This window comes from Suncus etruscus, chromosome 14 (genome assembly GCF_024139225.1).
Source record: "Suncus etruscus isolate mSunEtr1 chromosome 14, mSunEtr1.pri.cur, whole genome shotgun sequence".
Classification (NCBI taxonomy): domain Eukaryota; kingdom Metazoa; phylum Chordata; class Mammalia; order Eulipotyphla; family Soricidae; genus Suncus; species Suncus etruscus.
In genome coordinates this window covers 5,240,180-5,257,091 of record NC_064861.1, presented here as the reverse complement: position 1 = coordinate 5,257,091, position 16,912 = coordinate 5,240,180, and the positions used below count along the sequence as shown (strand labels likewise).

The 16,912-nt window shown below is 36.8% G+C and overlaps 1 non-coding gene across 1 annotated transcript; it reads right to left on the bottom strand.

Moving 5' to 3' along the window:
• Nucleotides 1-15,287: 15,287 nt before the first annotated feature.
• LOC126029138 (U6 spliceosomal RNA) lies at nucleotides 15,288-15,394 on the bottom strand. The gene has a single exon (XR_007502790.1). It is a non-coding gene; the product is annotated as a U6 spliceosomal RNA (small nuclear RNA).
• Nucleotides 15,395-16,912: the final 1,518 nt, after the last annotated feature.

The window sequence follows — 16,912 nt, the reverse complement described above, 5'->3', positions numbered from 1 at the left end:
GTTACTCCTGGCTATGCAATCAGAAATCACCCCTGGCTTGGGGGGACCATATGGGATGCCGGGGGATCGAACCTCGGTCCGTTTGTTGGTAGCGCTTGCAAGGCAGACACCTTACCTCTAGTGCCACCTCACCAGCCCCTATATCTAAGTATCCTTAGGGTTTACTCTGTGTGCACAGGGATAACTTCTGGTGGGCTCAGGAGTTATGGCATATATGGCATATACTGTATTTTCCGGCGTATAAGACGACTGGGCATATTAGACAACTCCCTAATTTTGCAGTTAAAAACATAGGTTTAGGCCTATATTCGCTGTATCAGACAGAACGTTCCTGTGCTGCAACTGTATATATCACAATGAGCCAATCACAACAGGCAAAGGTTCAAAGGTTATACTGTCATAGACTTCCTCTCTGGCTCTGGCCAATCTGAGCAGGCTTTTGACAGTGTAGATTCGGGACAAGAACATTATCTAATTTGCATGCATAAAAAGCCTGCTTGGATTGGCTGAGTTAGAGAGGCGGTCCAAGCAGCCTTGCAGTGATTGGTCCCTTATCATAGGCACCTTTTCTGGCAATTCCCTGGTGGCGTCAGTTAATCTCCCCCACTACATGAACCAAACAACACCCTATCGTCGGACCCTAGCACTGAACCACCTACATGGTTAGCTGGGTTTTGCCAGAAGTGGCCCCCAGATCTCCTGAGTAGTGTTTGGGAGCTCCCAAGAAAGAGATTTGGAAACTCTGCGGCCTGATTTTTTTTGTTTTGTTTAGCGGCATATTGAAACGTTTTTCGGGATATACTCGGCATATAAGATGACCCCCGATTTTCGGTTGACCTTTTTTTGGGGTTCAAAAGTCGTCTTATACACCGGAAAATACGGTATGTCATATATATATATGGCATATGCCAGGGGTCAAACCTTGGTCAAAAATGTGCAAAGCAAACCCCGTATGTCTTATGCTGTCTCTAGCATCTTAGGAATGTTTTTAGTTAAATCTTTAGGGTCTTCTAATATATTGTCATATCATCTGCAAATAGAGTTTGACTTTCAATTTATATCCCTTTGATTTCTTTTTCATGTTAGATTATTATGGCTCACACTCCAAAACTATATTGAATAACAATGGAAATGTGGACATTCTTGCTTTGTACATGACCTCAGAGGGCAGGGATTTATGAATTGGCTGTGGATAGCTTATCAAAGTGGACATAACTAATTGAGATACATTACTTTTACTACAGTTTAGAGGAGAGTTTTTAAAATATATTGAGTTCAGCATACCTGTTTCTGACTTAGCCAAATGTGATACAAAACTAAACGTGTGTAAAACGTGTGTTTAGTGTTCTTCCACTTTTTGTTGGCATTTTATATTTTATACTTGCCAATACCTTTCCCCCTTTCAGTCTATTTCATTTCTTCCTTCATTCTACCCACTTTTCCCTCTATTTCCTCACACACACCTCCCCAAAAAGAAAAACTGGAGTACTCTGATCTCCAGGACATTTTTTCTCAGTGAGGCCCCTTGTAGCATGTTGTATATGTTTCAATTTATATAAATTCTTCATGTTGATGTACCGGAATGTTCTCAGAACTGTCTTTTTGGCCATCTTAACCCTACTTCTACTCTTGGATTATGCATATTTGGGAGCTTTAATTTGGTTATGTCTGCAAAGATACTTTCCCAAAATAGATCAGATTCACAGGCTCTAGGACATGGACATAGTTTGGGGAGACACCATTTAAGGCATTACAATGAAATGATGGAAATGTTCTCTTGTATAGTCAGGTTATCTTTATCTAGACAACTTTTTCTCACTATATGCTGTGTCAGATTTTTGAGGTTTTTGTAGCTGAGAAGGTTGAGATCCTCACTTTTGACTTGGTCTAATTTAAGATAGGAGATAGAGAAAAACATAAATATTTTACAGATGGGAAAATTAATCATATCTACAGAGAGAAATACACAAGCTTTGAAAATGGACGGGTGGAGAGAGGGAATTATGTGAATACTAAAGTAGATTGCTCCTCTGACCTGATGATGTCTGCCTGATATATTAGGGAGGACATATGAAACAGTGATTTGAGTGGTGATAGATGCAGAGCCATAGTAGTTATGATGACATAAATCGGGCATTTTGTAATAAACTTAGTGCTTCATATTTTGAGAGGGAAAGGTGGTTTTTGTAAAGAATTGATGTCTACAAACATTCCAGGGGATTCTTGGGATCCACAGCCTGAAATAAAAGCACCATGAAGACTGTTAAGGAAAGTGACCTGTGGTAGAGTGTGGCTTACAGCTGTATCCAATTTGGCAGTAGTAAAGGCAGTTTTAGAATACATAAATATGAAAAGCAATAGTACATCAATGGTAAGGTACGTCAGCATTAAATAAGGACCAGTTAAAACACTCTCAGAACTATTGTAATTCTGGTCAGCATTTTATTGAGAGGAAATTGTAGAAATTGAAATGTTCAACAGGTGGAAACTACAGGGATTTCCCCCGCCCCCCAATGCTCCCACTGAGTGGGGATAAAAGGTTTGCTGAGAAATGAGTCAGTTTTGGAGAAAAGATAGATGTTGTGGTATAAAATATACATGGATTTGTGGAGATACATTGCCTATGTTAGAAATAGAATTTTAACTACCACAGGATGATCTTAATGAATAAAACACACTGCATGCTGATGATGAACACAATAGTTGTGGAAGAGAGGTTCTTTTGTTCTAAGACTTAGTTGTTGAAATATGACAACCTCTTATGAAAAATGAATTAAAATTCATTTATAATATCCATTGGTAGACAAGCCATACAAAACCATTCTTGTAAAAATAAAAGCACACGCAACTTTGGGGTTGAGAAAAACAAATTTCCATTGGGAAAAAGAAGGGAAAATTGTAAATTTGTCTTCCTCTGTTGCTGGAAGATTATTTTGGTGAATTTATTATGAAGTCAAGTATTAAAGAAAATACTGAAAATACTGGTTATTTATACAGAAATAAAGAATACACTTGTCATGTGCATATCTTTGTTCATATACAAATAAAAATAGATTCCTACCATTTATGTCAGTTTGAAGTGGTTGAGATCATGCTATCTCATCAGCTTCCAGTTTCTGCTTTGTCACTAAGATGCCTGTTTTATTCTTGTTTTATTTCAGTATTGTCTCTTCCACCAGTTTTTCACCTTCATGTACACTTGGGGAAGGGGCTCTGCCTTCTTTTATTCTTCCAGTATCTATATTATCAGTCAACTTGTCCCAATAGCTATATTTTCACAGTTTGCTTGAAATTTATGCTTCTACACATATTCTTTATAAAGAAATGTATATAAAGTACATGCATTGTGAAAATTTAAAACTATTTTTCATATATATTTGTAATAATCATGTCAAGTTACTAGATTTTGTCCTTTCTGCATATAATTCAGTGTGTACATAAAGAACCCAATGCTTAGTATTTCATTGTATACATATGCCATAGCTTCTTAGTCCATTATCCATAGTTGAGCATTTGGGTTGTTTCCATATTTTGGTTATTGTACTCCTATTCTTACCTTTTAAATTATGTTTTTGCATTTTGGGTATAGATAACAAGAAATGGTATTGCTGAACCATACAGAAATTCTATTCCTATTTTTTGGAGAGAGCTTCATATTGCTTTTCATAGGGTGAACCAGATGATATCCCCCCTGACAGTGTATAAGGAATTCTTTCTCTGGTGAAACACATGACATTAGCTATTTCCAGTTTTTTTTTTTTTTGATATGTGTCACTCTTACTGATATGAGAATAGCCTTTTCCTCCCCCTTCCTTCCTTCCTTCCTTCCTTCCTTCCTTCCTTCCTTCCTTCCTTCCTTCCTTCCTTCCTTCCTTCCTTCCTTCCTTCCTTCCTTCCTTCCTTCCTTCCTTCCTTCCTTCCTTCCTTCCTTCCTTCCTTCCTTCCTTCCTTTCTTCCTTCCTTCCTTCCTTCCTCCCTCCCTCCCTCCCTCCCTCCCTCCCTCCCTCCCTCCCTCCCTCCCTCCTTCCTTCCTTCCTTCCTTCCTTCCTTCCTTCCTTCCTTCCTTCCTTCCTTCCTTCCTTCCTTCCTTCCTTCCTTCCTTCCTTCCTTCCTTCCTTCCTTCCTTCCTTCCTTCCTCTTTCTTCTTTATGTTTTTTATTTTTTTTTTGTTTTGGGGCCACACCTGGTGACACTCAGGGGTTACTCCTGGCTCTGCACTCAGGTTTGTGGAGACCATATGGGATGCTGGGTGTGTGTGTGTGTGTTGAACCGTGGTCCGTCCTAGGCTAGTGCATGCAAGGCAGACTCCTTACTTCCTGTTCCACCGCTTCAGCCCCTATTTCTTTTTTTCACTGGTCGTCTCCTATATTCTGAGGCCAAGGATGATAAAGGCATTCCCCCTTAAACTTTCCCTCACCTAGGTATTCTGTATGTATATTTAAATGAGACCATCCTGTGTTTGGTTGGTCTTAATCATCTGATCTACTTTATTTAACATATCTTTCAGTTCCACCCATGTTGCAGAAAGTTAAAAGATTTTTTTATCTTTCCTTAAAGCTGCATGGCATTCTATATTGTTGCAGCTTTTGTTGTTGTTTACCATTGACTTGTACAATTGTTTTCCATCCTTTCAATCGTTGCCTTTCCCTAGCCTGTGATTTTAGATGTTTCCTGTAAGCAGATGAATTTTGTTTCCTGATCCTGTCAATCTGTCTTTTAATGGGAGTGTTATAGTCCATTTACATTTAGCAAAATTACTAATATAGTGGGCTTTGTTGCCTTTTCCTTGTGAATTTGTTGCTTCTACAATGGAAATGTTAGAGAACTGATTTACCTAGGAGAGTAACTTTTAGGATGCTTTGTTATTTTATTTAACAATGTGCTTGAGAGCTGCTTCAGGATATTTAGGTAGAGTTTTTCCTATGAGGGATATCACAGACAATCTAGGAGGAAGAAAAATTCTAAATAGTTTTTTGAGTGTACTGTTGTAGATTAAATATAGGCATCAAATGTATAGGTTTGAAACCTTGACCCTAAATGAGACATTTTTTGGGAATAAAGATGCTCTTAAAATTAGGGGTCATATGCTAGAACTTTTAGCCTATAGGTTTAGTTCTTTATAGGAAGAAATACCAGAGTGCTATCCCCCATCTTCCTTGACCTCCACGTATCAGAAAAGGCTATTTGAGAAATTCAGCCAGAAAGCAGTTAGAGAGTCATCAGTAGAAACCAGAACCAGGATTTGTTCTTGGAATATTTACCTCCAGAGCTGTTTTCTATGGCAATCAAACTAAGACAGTCTGGAAGACTGAAAAATCACCAGCTTTTATTAGAAGTAAATGAAAAATGTAATCTTTGCTGAAATTACTGCCAGATGAGGTTATCAGAATAAAATCTCAATGGAAATAAGGGAAATTGCCTCAACTATGTAAGAAATGGAAGAATCAAAGGAAAGCATGGCTATCTTCAAAAGACTCCTACTGTTTTTAATGTGAAGATAAAGGATTAAGTGGCTCTATGATGATGGGGCAGCAATGGTGATACAGTGAATGTATAGTGAGGACTGTCAAGACACATATGCCCCTCAAGGCAAAACTGCTCTGGTGAGGGGCCAGAGTGGTGGTGCAAGCGGTAAGGCATTTGCCTTGCATGGGCTACCTAGGACAGGCCAGAGTTCAATCTCTCAGCATCCCATATGGTCCCTCAAGTCAGGAGTGATTTCTGAGAGCATAGCCAGGAGTAACCCCTGAGCATCATTGGGTGTGGCCCAAAAGCCAACCCCTCCAAAAAAACCCCAAACCAAAACAAAAATAAACTGCTCTGATAAATCATATTCTCTAGCCAATCAAAATTTAGCATCTTGCCCTCAAACCCAACCTTATTAATTTTGTCTTGAGTGGCTTGAGTTCAAGGGTTGCTGGTGGCTTAATTCTCTTATGTTCACAGTGACTGAAGCCTAGCTATAATGCTCCTCTCAAAGGCGGTAGACATCTAGAAAATAAAATGTAGTTGCAGTGCACTAGCTTACTTTATTTTTTTGAGAAAATTTAACAACATATGTGGAAGACAGAACACAACTTCCCACCTTACAGAAGACTTATTTAGAAAACTTAAAACAGAAAAGAACCACAATCACTGTATTACTTTCCCAGGACAAATTGTGTGCATATGGGCATGCACAGACAAAATCCCCTATATCCACGTGTGAAGAATCCATTTACACTGATTTAAAATATGTGATTCAGTTGTAGAGATTTTCAGTTTCATGCTTTTAGATTATATTTCATTTATGAATCACATCAAAGTATTAACAGGAACTTATGGTTTAAAATATATTCATTAAGCACAAACATGTGGGCATAAAAGAATCATTTGCTTTTTAATTCTCTGTAACACATGATTTCTCCAGGTGAACGAGAACTGACATTTGATTGAGACTTAGAGGAGATCCGAGCCCATGGAAGAATGGCTTTGAGTCTCAAACACTGCATAGACCTGTCTTCACGTGAGAGATCTAAAACAGCTCATGAAAGAAGAGATACAGGTGTTGACCAGACATGCCTTCCACTGTGACCTCTTTTTGGGGGAGGTCACATTGCAAATGGCAATTGAGAGCAGCACTTTGGAAAGTAGCAAGTGCTGATCTCTAGGTTATGCCCTTTCCATTTTGAACTTGAATTTGCAGCATTTCCTGAGTATATCTGAACAGACAGTTCATTGGAAGTCGGTTTCTTCCATCCCTGTTCAGACTAAACTCAAACAGCAACAAAACCAAAACCTCAACAAAAATACAGCAACAACAATTAATGACAAAAAGAAATATAAGTGAAGCAATTTAGCATGCAACTTGCTAGGAAGTTCTTTTATTTTCTCCTTTTATTATTTTGCATTGTTCATTTAAAAAATATCACTGTGATGGTAAAGAAAAACGCTAACCTACGCTTTATCCTAAGACTTGGCAAATACCAAGATCTTAAGATAGAGGCTTGGTTCTATCACATACAACTGAGTGAAAAGTTTCCTGGCACCATAAAAAGTCCTTGGGATCTGCAAAGGAACGTTTATGGCGCCTGCAGTTATTCCCATGAAAGTATGTTTCAAGGACAGAGTAACCCTGTATCTTTTAGGCCAAGGAAATTCCCTTTCTAATTTCCCCAATTTACTGTGCCTATGCAAAAACCAAGCCAAAGCAAACAAAGAAAATAAAACCTTGCCACTTTTTCTCTTTTTTTTCCTTTTCATTTCTTTCTTTCTTTCTTTCTTTCTTTCTTTCTTTCTTTCTTTCTTTCTTTCTTTCTTTCTTTCTTTCTTTCTTTCTTTCTTTCTTTCTTTCTTTCTTTCTTTCTTTCTTTCTTTCTTTCTTTCTTTCTTTCTTTCTTTCTTTCTTTCTTTCTTTCTTTCTTTCTTTCTTTCTTTCTTTCTTTCTTTCTTTCTTTCTTTCTTTCTTTCTTTCTTTCTTTCTTTCTTTCTTCTTGTGGTCCTTGTTTGGCTATTGCATGCATTGATGTGGTGCTTTTTTGGTACTTGCTAGTTTTGGTCTTTTGTTTGATTTTTGTTTCTTTTTTTTTTCTTTTTCTGTTTTGTTTTTGTTGTAGGTCTTTGCTTTTTATATTTTGTTTTTTTTTGTTAGTTTTGTTTTGATTTATTTGGTTATGTTTTTTATTTTTCCCTTTCTTCTTTTTAAATTGATATTTATAACCTCTAGAAGGGCACCTCCAGTTTTTTTTTTCCTTTCAAACAGAACCACATAACTTGGCTCATCTTGTTCTGCCTCAGAAACTGAGGGGTTAAAAATGGATTGGTACCAGAACCAAACAGTCGTATAAACAATGAGTAGAAACAAAAAAAGGATCAGACTTAAACAACAAACCCAAAGTCAACGACAACAGAACCGATAGCCAACCTTCAACAAGCTATACACAGCGGGGACCATTTACCCTAGCAGTCTGGGGGGGGGGGCAAAGGAGAGGGATGCTGGGAACTGAGGTGGAGGGAGGATAACACTGGTGGTGGGATACCCCTGATTCAATGCCACTATGGACCGCAAATATTACTGTGAAATACTTGTAATTTACGTTGTTCACAATAAAAATTATTTACAAAAAGAAATCACTGTGAGATAGAGTTAAGTTGTTGATCACTTATTTTCAGTCATACTATGTTCCTACACTTATGCCTTCACCAATGCTAGGGAATTCTTAGTTATTTTAGCTGTGACATGTTGGTGATTTCATCTGATCACTTATATCTGATTCTTTGCTAAAACTTTAGCAAAACACATAAAAATGTAACAAGAGGTAGGTTATAATTCTTTGGTAATGTAATAAATATTTTCATAATATTAATAATATTACTTATAATATGAGGATATATTTTTCCTCACTTCACCTCCTATACTTTCTTTTTTGTGCTGCTCTGGTATAGAATAGATAGGAGGGCTGGAGAGTAGGGACTCAGGAGCCCCTGAGGTTCTCAGGAATGCAGTGCCCATGGTTTGTTTGGAGGTCTTTGATGAATACTCCTCTGCTTGACTTCATGACATCTGGAATGAATCTCTACAGCCACAATAGGGACACTGTGCTATTATTTTTTGGTTTACAGTACTATAGACATAATTCCAATATCATACCCATCACCAGTGTACCTGCCTCTTTCCCCAACCCCCAACTCAATTGTGGGGTATGTCAGTTCTCCACATTACCTTTGGATCTTTGTTGCAACTTTGCTGTGTATCTTTAAGTCCCATAAATGAGAGATCATTCTGAATCTTCATTCTGACTTCACTCAACATTTGTATATGTTAGTTCTGTCTCTGTTGCTGCAAATTGCATGATTTTGCTTATTATTATAGGTGCATAATAATATATACTATAATATATATATATGCCATGAGTTCCTGACCCATCCATCTGTAGTTGAGCATTAGGTTTTTTTTCTATATCTTGACTATTGTACTAAGTTTAATGATGAACATAGGGGTGAGTATATCCATTCTAATTAATGTTTTGTGTTTTGGGCATAGATTGTCACTCATAATTAGAGAAATTCAGATCAAAACAGCAGTGAGATACCATTTCACAGCTGTGAGAATGGTATATATTTAAAAAATCTGGAAATAGGCAGTTTTGGAAGAGTTGTGATGAGAAAGGAACCCTAATCTTCTGTTGATTGGAATATTTTTGGCTCATCCTCTATGGAAAGCAATATATAGAGATTTCTCAAAAAATAGGAAACTTCCATATGATTCAGCAATACCATTTCTTGGCATCTACCTAAAATATGAAAATGTTTACTAGAAGGGGGTTACTCTCTTATGTAAGAGTCATTTGTACTTTTGATACAGCTGAGCCATTATATTCAGACTGAGTAGGGCCCAGCAAGGAAAACAGTTGTTTGGAAAAACCTAGAGTAAGAGTCTGCCTGAATTCTTTTCTGATATTCGGTAGCCTTTGGAAAAGTTGTTCTTTCTCCTTTTCCCCCAAATCTCATACTGAATCTAGAATCACAAAGCATTTCTCAAACATGAAACTGCATATTGGAAAGAGCATATATGTTTTTTAAACATAAACCTGGCACTCTACAAGAAAAAAAATCTTGCTTTACTTTTGAAAGAAAGCTACAGGGAAGGTTTAATGAGACTTATAGTATCAAAATGAAAGGACTTTATTGAATAACTAATGATTTTTTTCAGTGTCTAAGAACAGAGTCTGGGCATATTCAAAGAGTTGAGTAATACATTTAATTTCATCATTTTATTCAACTCAAGGAAACATTTCTATAGCCTAGAATTCTCTTCAGATCTTTCTTGAAATGAGAATTATTCAAATAAGGAGGGCAGAAACAGCATGGTTCTTGCCATGTGCTAATAAACTCTTCCATCATGATGATTTAAGAAACAAAGAATGTCTTTAAAATATGCTTAGGAAATCTTTTCCTTTTGAATCCCCTTAGTAACTGACATTTATTATTATCTTACTGTACAATGTGGTTACAACAGAAACACAGGAAAAGGAGACTTGTAATACAGCTTAGTTCAAGATTACTTGAGTCTTGGGATGAAGGAAGGAGAGGGGGAGAGTGACAATGAGAGGATAAAGTAAGAGAAGGAATTTTATCCAAGGATTCAGTCCTTGAGTGAATTTGTTGGTGGGAGCTAGGCATTGTGTCTGGAGGACAAAACAAACAAACAAACAAACAAATGCAATTTGCTTTAGTTCTTATGTAAAACAACATAGGTAGTTCAGTGAACTGAGGGGCTATGATTTAAGAAACTTTAATTTAAGAAAATTCAGGGGCCAGAGCAATAGCACAGTAGTAGAGTGTTTGCCTTGCATGCAGCTGACTCAGGAGAGACCATGGTTTGATTTCCAGTGTCTCTTATGGTCCCTCAAGCCAGGAGCGATTTCTGAGTGCATAACCAGAATTAACTCCTAAGCGTCACTAGGTGTGGCCCCAAAACAAAGCAAAACAAATTTATGAAAATTTTCTTGAGAAATTTTCCAAACATTTCTAGCCTCTTCAGGTAAATTCTCTTCACATTATTGTTGTAATCACTCAGAAAATTGTTCAGGGTTGATTTTTTCAGAGGCTTAATTAGAATTTTAGTGGAATTTATATACCTCACCTCTCAGGGCACACATATCTTGTTAACATTTTTAGGCCATTTCAGCAGAGATCCTCAGTATTGGAAATAGTGCAGCAGAGACCCACATCTAGCTACATGAGGTTACAAAAGCAGAATTACAAAAGCAAAATTATTTTTAATTCAGAACTTTCAGTGAACACTGAAAATATCATTATTCTTCACATTATCATGGACCAAGCAGAATAATTATTCTTCATAATGAAGAGTAATAGTAAAGATCCAGAACTTACATTCATCCTATGGTCACGACCAAAAATTTGGGTCCAAATAAAAACACAATAAACTTCTGAGTACAGATAACTCTCTCAGAGGTCAAATAATCAAAACCAAAATTTATCTTTGAAAAGGATTCAGAGACAAACATAAATTGCTAAAGCTTTATAAATTTGAGGTCTGGAGAACAATGATATGGATTTGGGGGCTGGAACAAGTCTGAGAAGGTTAAAGTCTTGGATAAAAGAATCATTTTTTGGCTTCTTAGAATGATTCCGAAGAAGAGGATGGAGAGAAGGGTATGGAATGGACCCCAGTGGTAGGGTAGGAAGAAATGAGCACTGGGAAAAATTTTAGGTGAAGGAGTGATAGAGGTGGTGCAACTTGAACGTGTATCAGGGAAATCATGAGGAAGCACATTTCTTGTCACATGTTGAACACATAGCTTGCTGGCATGTTGGTACTACAAGGGCAAAATGAATTAAATCAGAGACTTACATTTGATAAATAAATTACATACTCAATGTTGTCTACTTTTATGCTTATATAACAGAAGAAAATATGAGCTTTGTGAAAATCTCAAAATAAATTAGTTTGAGCCAAAGAGGAAGAATTAATATCTATTTCCAGCCAAGATTAAGAATTTCTAAAAAGTTCCTTTCCTCTTTTTCAATTTTGTAATTTTTTAAAATAAAATAATTATCTTTATTTAAGCACCTTGATCACAAACATGATTGTAGTTGGGTTTCAGTAATAAAAAGAACACCCTCCTTCACCAGTCCCACAATACCATCACAACTCCCCCCCCCCCCCCTGCCTGTATTTGAGACAGGCATTCTACTTCATCTCACTCATTGACAGTGTCACCATAGTTGTCAGTGTAGTTATTTCTCTAACTTCACTCACCACTCTTTGTGGTGAGCTTCATATCACGAGCCAGTCTTTCCATCCCTCATCTCTATTGTCTCTGGTCATTATTACAATAATGTCTTTTATTTTTCTTAAAACCCATAGATGAGTCAGACTCTTCTGTGTATATCTCTCTCACTCTGACTTATTTCACTTAGCGTAATAGAATCCATGTACATCATGTATAGGGAAAATTCATGACTTAATCTCTCCTGATGGCTGAATAATATTCCATTGTGTATATGTACCACAATTTCTTTAGCCATTCATCTGTTGAAGGGCATCTTAGTTGTTTTCAGAGTCTGGCTATTGTAATTAGTGCTGAAATGAATATAGGTGTGAGAAAGGCATTTTTGAATTGTATTTTTGTGTTCTAGGGTACACCACTCTGAGTGGTATAGCTGGACCATAGGGGAGCTCTATTTCCATTTTTATGAGGATCTCCATATTGTTTTCCATAAAGTCTGGACTAAATGGCATTCCCACCATTCTTTCCACATTCCTGCCAGAACTGATTGTCCTTGTACTTTGTGGCGTGTACCAGTCTCTGTGGCATGAGATGGTATCTAATAGTTGTTTTGATTTGCATCTCTCTGAGTATTAGTGATGAAGAGCATTTTTTTCATGTGCCTTTGAACATTTGTAGTTCTTCTTTGAGAAAGTGTCTGCTTATTCTTCCCATTTTTGATGGGGTTAGATGTTGTTACTTGATAAGTTCTGTCAGTAACTTGTATATCTTCAATATTAGCTTCTTATCTGATGGGTGTTGGGTGAATAGTTTCTCCCATTCTGTGGGTGTTTTTTTTTATTCTAGACACTATTTCCTTTGAGATGCAGAAGATTCTCTGCTTAATATAGTCCTTTCTGTTTATCTTTACTTTCACTTGTTTGAAGAGTGCAGTTTTCTCTTTGAAGATGCCTTTAGTCTCAATGTCATGGAGTATTTTACATATGTGTCATTCTATGTACCTTATGGTTGCAGGCCTTTTTAATCCATTTGGTTTTTGACCTTTGTACATGGTGTTAGATGGAGGTCTGAGTTCACCTTTTTTGCAAATGCTCACCAGTTGTGCCAACACCACTTGTTGAAGAGGTTTTTCTTGCTCCATTGTGGATTTTTTGCCCCTTTATCAAAGATTAGTTCATTGTATGTCTGGGAAATATTATCTAAATACTCAAGTCTATTACCATGCTTTTTATTAATTTATTTTTTACTTTTATTTTGATCATATTGGCTTATATGTCTTTCACAGAAGATTTTAGGTAGATATTAACATTGAATCAGGGGACTACCCATCACCAAATTTGTCCTCCCCCATCCCCGTTCCCTTCCTGCAATCCGTATTCCCCACCATACCCCCCCCAGGCTGTTACAGTAGGTGGTCCCCTCTTTGTCTAGCTTACTATTAGTGATCATATATCTGTTTGGTCCTGGTACCCTCCCTTGTTTCCCCCTCTATTTGAGAGGTGGAGCTAGATAGAGTTATGTGGCTTTGTTTGAAAGAAAGAAAAGCAATAGCATGAGGTAAAAAAAATCAAATAAGCTGAAAATGAGCGGAGTCCTTCTAGAGGCTTTCAACCTTTGTTTGAGAGAGGATATGAACGAGGTAATTGAAACACCACAACAATACAGAAAAAAATATCAAATTAAATATCCAGTGAGCACTACAATAATAAAGACAAGCACCACACAATAGTCTCGGTCCTGAAATCAAATTATGCCAGAGTGCAAAAAGAAAGACAAAGAGAAAATAAAATAAAATAAAATTGGAGACATTAACTTCAATATCTATACCAAAATAAAGAAGTAAAAAAGTCAATCAATCAATCAATATATATGTGGATAAAATGATTACTTTGTGCTTTTTTTTCTATTTTCCCCCTGCATAGGCATAGCAACTATTGGGGATATTATAGAGGTAATTCCCTTGGCCTAGGAGATACAGGGTTTCTCCACCCCTGAAGTATACTGTCATGGGATTAACTATAGACTCCTTGCGTGATCATTTACTCTCCCCTCTGTGCTTTTGTGGTCTATGGAAGACTTATGCTTCATCATGTATGGTAAAATCAGACCTCTGTATCTAGAGATCTTGATGTCTGTACAGCTCAAGGAATGGAGCTTATGATGAAGTCTTTCTTTGTGGTTCTAGCAGTTCTACTTCTTCGGTGTCGTTTTAATTCATCTTCTGTAGTTGGAGGTCTTGGTCATTATGCTGCTCCTAGAATGGAGCTTGGGATAGAGTCTTTCTTTATGTTTCTGGAAGACCCATTCAGTTGTGATTGTCTCAGTCAGACCTCTGGAATTGGAGATCTTGTTTGTTGAACAGATCGTAGACCAAAAGCTAGGCTAGAGCTTTTTGTTGTTGTTGGTGGTGGTCCCGGGATGCATACTGTCCAGTCCTGATTGTAACAACCAGTCATCTGTATATAGTGTACTTGGCTTTTGCACAGATCAAAGGGTGACATGTCTTCTGATTTTGTCTTATTGTTGGCTGATGAGGAAGGACAACTTGCTCTTAGATCAAGTTGTTCCCATAATGACAATAATTTTGTAATACAATTTAAAGTTGGGGAAAGTAATGCCTCCCATATTCCTTTTCCCAAGGATTGCTCTAGCTATTTGTGGGTGTTTTATTGTTCATAATGAATTTCAGGAGTGTTTTATCCATTTCTTTAAAGAATGTCCTGGGTATATCCTGTTTCTTTTATAAACTTTGTTATTTTCCTCTGCCTACCTATTTTTGGTTCCTTTTGTTGATTGTTTTCTAATTTTATAAGCTGTATCATTAAGCTTTTTATATAGGCCCCCTTTTCTTTTCTGATATATACTTGATAAGCCATAAAATTTCCCCTTATTACTGCTTTTCTTTGTCCCATAAATTATGGTAATTTGTGTCTTTATTTTTATTTGTTTCCGGGAATGTTTTTTGTTTCCTCTTTGATTTTATCTCTGATTCACTGGTTGTTCAGTAGTGAGCTGCTTAATTTTTCTTCTGTGTCCCTTTGTAGTTCACTTCTAATTTTAGTGGCTTGTGATCTTAGAAGGTAGTCTGTAGAAGTTCTATCCTCTTGACTTTATGGAGATATGTTTTATGGACCAGCATGTGGTATATCCTAGAAAATGACCCATGTGCATTGGAGAAGAATATATATCCAATTTTGTGGGCAAATGGCTACTAACCTATGTTATTCCATTTCTCTTTTCAGAACTAGTATATTATTGTTGGGGTTCAGCCTGGTTGAACAATCAAGGAGTAACAGGATAGTGTTGAAGTCTCCCATTATTATTGTGTTGATATTGATACCTTCTTCTAGATTTGTCAAGAATTGTATTAAATATTTGGTCCCTCATTGGGTGCATATATGTTTAGGAGTGTAATTTTTTCTTCTTGTACATATAATTTGATTAGTACAAAATGTCCATCTTTGCAACTTTTGTGAGTCTAAAGTTTGAAGTTTGTGTTATCTGCTATTACTGTGGCCACTCCAGCTTTTTTCTTTTCTTTTCTTTTTCTTAAAAAATATGAAATGTACCACGAATCTGCATGACATCCTTGTGCATGGGCCATGCTAATCTTCTCTGTATCGTTCCAATTCCAGTATTTGTGCTGCTGAAGCGAGCACACACTCCAGCTTTTTTAAGGGAGCTGTTTGCTTGATGATTTTTCTCCAGCCTTTGACTTTGAGTCTGTGTTTTTCTTACTATTCAAATGTTTCTTATAGGTAGCAAAATGTTAGATGCAGCTTTTTGATCTATTTTGCCACTCTATGTTTCTTCACAAGTGCATTTAGTCCATTGATGTCAAGAAATATAATTGTCATTGATTTAATGTAATCTTTGTGTAGAAATTTTTTGTGTCTATTGGTCTGTCATGTCTTAAAGTAGATATTTAAGTTTTCTTTAAGTCTGGTTTTGAGTTTGTAAATTTATGAGCTGTTGCTTATCTGTGAAGTTATATATACTTCCTTCAAACCTGAAAGTGAGTTCTCTGGGTGCAGTATTCTAGGCAAAGCATTAATTTTGTTGAGTTTTGCCACTAAATACCACATTGCTTTCAGGCTCTTTTTTAATCTTTGTGTAATGTTTAAATTTCATTGTTTGATTAATCATATATTGCCACATTTTTAGTGGCATAGGATAAACATTGCCCTTATTTTACACATGAAATAGGGAAGTGGAAGTAACTTAAAGATAATAAGTTGCACGGTGAGACCTACACTCCGTATCTCTGCCTGTCTGTTCTATGTCAGAATGCCTTTCACTTCCTGCTCCCATTTACTGACCACATTTGTTGACCAAAGTGAAAACTATTTCATAGTGGCTTTGAAACTTGGAAGCTATAAGTTTTATTTTAAGCTTAGGAGAGTTATGAATAAACACACTTAGCTGATTTTTTATTTTATTTAAACACCTTGATTACATACATGATTGTGTTTGGGTTTCAGTCATGTAAAGAACACAACCCATCACCAGTGCAACATTCCCATCACCAATGTCCCAAATCTCCCTCCTCCCCACTCAACCCCCACCTGTACTCTAGACAGGCTTTCTATTTCTCGTACATTTTCATTATTAGGATAGTTCAAAACGTAGTCATTTCTCTAACTAAAATCGTCCCTGTTTGTGGTGATCTTTGGGAGGTGATCTGTAACTTCCAGCTCTTTTCTCTTTTGTGTCTGAAAGTTATTATTGCAAGAATGTCTTTCATTTTTCTTAAAACTCATAGATGAGTGAGACCATTCTGCGTCTTTCTCTCTCTCTGACTTATTTCACTCAGTATAATAGATTCCATGTACATCCATGTATAGGAAAATTTCATGACTTCATCTCTCCTGACAGCTGCATAATATTCCATTGTGTATATGTACCACAGTTTCTTTAGCCATTCATATGTTGAAGGGTATCTTGGCTGTTTCCAGAGTCTTGCTATGGTAAATAGTGCTGCAATAAATATAGGTGTAAGGAAGGGATTTTTGTATTGTATTTTTTGTATTCCTAGGGTACATTCCTAGGAGTGGTATAGCTGGATTGTATGGGAGCTCGATTTCCAGTTTTTGGAGGAATCTCCATATCGCTTTCCATAAAGGTTGAACTAGACAGCATTCCTATCAGCAGTGGATAAGAGTTCCTTTCTCTCCACA